Below are 3,914 nucleotides of genomic sequence, written 5' to 3'. Positions count from 1 at the left end.
GGAACACTAGACAGCACTTTGGCACTATGCTTGGGGACCATTTTAAACAGCAAAATCACCAAAAAAGAAAAGTACGCAAATGGTCTATTGCAGGCCAGAAAGAGGGCATTTGTGTGTGGTATGATAACTAAGCAAGAAGGCAGAGCACCTTGTTTAATCTCAGCTGGAAACCTTTGAGTCTTTTAGGAGCTCTGTGCATGTGTCTGAATTAAGTAAAATGCTGGGAGTATAGAATTTGATGCTACAAATACATTTTGGTGAGAAGGCAAATTCACAAATTTGGAAGCTGCAAATAATAAGCATTGATGATATATATTTTTTCTAATCCAAACCTGTAGGCTGTACTTGTAGGTTGATGAGGCAGTCATGTTTTCAGAGATGACTAGAAACTGACAGTCCTGTTCCAAGGCTTGCCTGGTAATGTGTTTAAAAAGCATGGCAGGAAGTAAGAAATATCAGCTTGTGTCTCACCTCTGCTGGTCTTCAGCTGTTACAGATCTCCCCTTTTTCTCAACATCTACAAAATCTTCCTCTGTTAAATACAACATAATATTTGTTTACCTTTGTTCTTGAATGGCTTGCCATTTTTTGTGGGTTTTTCCCCCTTTCTTTCTTAAAATAGATGGTAAATTCTGTCAGAGTTGAGTGTGGGTATTCTATTAACTCTTATAATTCCTGTGAAAGAGCTTTATAAAAATTTCACAGCTCAAAAACAGATTTATTGAATGAACAATTAACTAACCAGTAGGTTATATTTCATCCGTGCCCAAGTTACTCTCAAAGTATAGACTAATAAACATTAGCAGATTCTTACAGTTTTGCTTGAAAGAAGGAATACTCATAGTTTCCTGGCACATGTATAAACAGGTCAGTGTGTTTTCTGTTATGTTGAAGATCTCATTGATTTGTAATCATTGCCATTAAAATTGCTCTATAGAACACCAAACATAGGGCTTTGAAATGAGTTTTGGTGATAGTGACCAGGGATGCATGAAGTGACAAATCAGTGATTAAATCACTTTTAGAGTCTGTTCAGTTGTTCTGGTCTTCTCTACCCTGGAAATTAAACACCAGGATAGAGGTTGACTCCCAGCTACTAAAAGGAGCTAAAAATAGTTAATGACTTTCCACCTTGAGTCATCTAAACTTTGTCTACACTCTGAGTCATTTTTCTGATTTATAAAATTTTAAGTTACTATCTCTTTAATGTTTTTATCTTTCTTTATAAAAATAAAATATTGGTATTCATTCAGAAATAGTTATTGAACGTCTATCCATGTGTCAGGGACTGTTCTAGATGCTAAGGATACAGGTAAAAGACATGATTTTTTTTACCCAGAATTCATGATCTGGTGAGAAGGAGGGATAAACAGGTGTTTTTTTGTTTGTTTGGTTTTTGTTTTCTGTAAAGCAGTGACTTGTGGTGCTGCAGAGGTGAGCCCAGCATGCCTGTGAGCACTGAGGGAGGCCACCTAACTCAGACTGGCATGGGGGAGATACAGGAAGGTTTCTTTGAGGACGCTTGCCTCTGCTGAGTCTCGAAAAATGAAGGGATTAGCCAGGTAAGTTGTGTTAGCCCTCAAATAATGGTTTAGCCAGGGGAGATTATTATTGAGGTCAACATACTACAAAAAGGAAGATTTTACATTTTGTAAATCTTTTTCTTTTCACTTATGATGGTGAATTTCCTTAACTTCTCTAAAGCTTAGTAAAACAGCCATCTTCACACTCATGTTCTTCATCTCTACAGCCACTCCACATGGGAAACAATGAGTGTGAGTTTGAGTCAAACATCTGACTTAACATAATGTAGATCATTGCTTCATTAACATTGATTCACAGTTAACAGTACTAAACTTATACAAGAGCAAAGTTTATTAAAAGAGTTGATTTTTCTGTAGAGGTCAGGATGCAGTGGGAATCTTAAGTGTCCAAAGAAAAAGTATGTTCAACAGTCCTTGCCTAAGCCAGCTCCAGGTCACTAGCAATGTACGGGTCTGAGGGCATCCTTGGAAGTTGGGCAGGGCACGAAATGAGAGGAAGGAGTAGGGAAGTCAGGTCAAGTATGCTGCCCTAGCTCATGAACTTTACTATAATAATATATTGAAGGAGAACAGGGGCTTTGGGCTCCATTAGACTCCCCCTCTGAAAAGAAACCAGAATTCCTCTTCTTCAAAGTGTGTCATGAAAACCAGGACCCCATTTCCCCAAAGCCAGCCATTATTCCCCCACTTTCTATGTAGGAGCTGGCCCTAAAGAAATTCTTTGACCTAACTTGACAGTGGCTCTCTTTCAGGCAGCTGGTCCAGATTCATCAATTTTCATTAGTTTTTGGTAATTAAAACAGTCTAATTATATTGGTATATGATCTATATCATTATAGATCATATCTCAAAATATATAGATCAATCTCAAAATAAATCTCATAGAGGAGGAAAATTATAAAAAGGAGAAAAGGACAGAGGAGAACAATTATAGATCAATCTCAAAATAAATCTCATAGAGGAGGAAAAGTTTCCTCAACCCTCCTAGGGTTCCTGGCTAGGTCTGAATTAAAAACTGACAAAGAAAGATTGAGAGGAGAAAAGCAAGACAAAGTTATGTAATCAAAGTTTTATGTGACACAGGAACCTTCAGAAATGAAGACTCCAAGACCTAGGAAAAACCATCTGTTGTTATGCTCAGGTTCAATGAAGAATGGACAGCTGTGGAGAAATGTGATTGGACAAAAGCATATGCTCTAATGCTATTAACTGAGGGAGGAAACCCAGCAAGACCTGTCTATTTAGATTTTTCTTAGCCTCTCTGTGTAGAATTCCTTCCTTCCAGGTATGGAGCAGGACCCCTATGGAAAGAGAGGGAAAAGGGAGAAGGGAGAGAGTGACCGGTCTGGGTTTTATGGCTAGATTTGTGGGAGAGGGGTTCTAGTTTCTATGACCTGCCTTGGGAAAGAGGAAGTCTGGTTTCTCTGATTCCCTTCAAGGGAAAAAGAAGGACGGGAGACAAGAGGAGAGGAGGGCAGAGAGAGACTTTGCTTTTGAGGCCTTCTAATCTCCGTTAGTTCAAAGTGCTCAGCATGCCAAGAGGCCATACTTTGGGGTATCGTGTTCTAAGCCCCAACACCATTGTCCAAGACAGGCCTAAGAGGGCTTTACCCTGTCTCCCAAAGAGTAAGGGAAGAATGACTGATGTGGCTATTTTGCTCTGTAATTCTGCATTAGGAATGTACTAGAAGTTCCTTTCTCTTTTTTGGTGTTGAACTAATCCACATCAGTTCTGTCCAGGGATGCATTTGACCTTAGACTAACCAGTGTTCTCCTCCAATCTCTTTTCTTGAGAGAAGGTTAACAAAAAGGACTGGGAAATGTCACTTATGTGGGACTTCAGATTGGGATGTGATGATCAGAGACAATCTGAAATGCTCGGAGAAAAGGAACCCAGTTCTGCACCAGTCATTTTGTGGTTATCGTTCAGTTTTCTTAAATTCCAAAGCCTATACTTTGCAAAATTGGTTACTTACACACTGCTTACGTCTCTTTTGTTTATTTATTTATTTATTTATTTCTGTTTAGTTTTTATCACATTTCCTTTCAAAAATACTCAATTCTTTCAGTAGCACTAAGGGAAGAAAGAAAATGAATGTGTTTTCAACTAGGGTTGGGACAGTACAGAATGTGTCAAGGGTATTGGAAACAAGAGAACTCTAAGAGGGAGGCACAAAAGGACAGAATCAAAAGAGAAAGGCCTTTACCACACAACCAATTACTTGTTTATTTTATTTTATTTTATTTTTTTATTCCTTATAAAACTTTTTACTTACTTATTCAAAGATGTAATGTCTTTACAGCTCCAGCATGGCTTTTCGCTGATTAGAGGCCTATTATAGAGTCCCATTTAAGTCCAGAGTTTCTTTA

Source organism: Lemur catta, chromosome 2 (assembly GCF_020740605.2).
Source record: "Lemur catta isolate mLemCat1 chromosome 2, mLemCat1.pri, whole genome shotgun sequence".
Classification (NCBI taxonomy): domain Eukaryota; kingdom Metazoa; phylum Chordata; class Mammalia; order Primates; family Lemuridae; genus Lemur; species Lemur catta.
The sequence above is the reverse complement of the archived record's forward strand: the minus strand, read 5'-3'. Positions refer to the sequence as shown.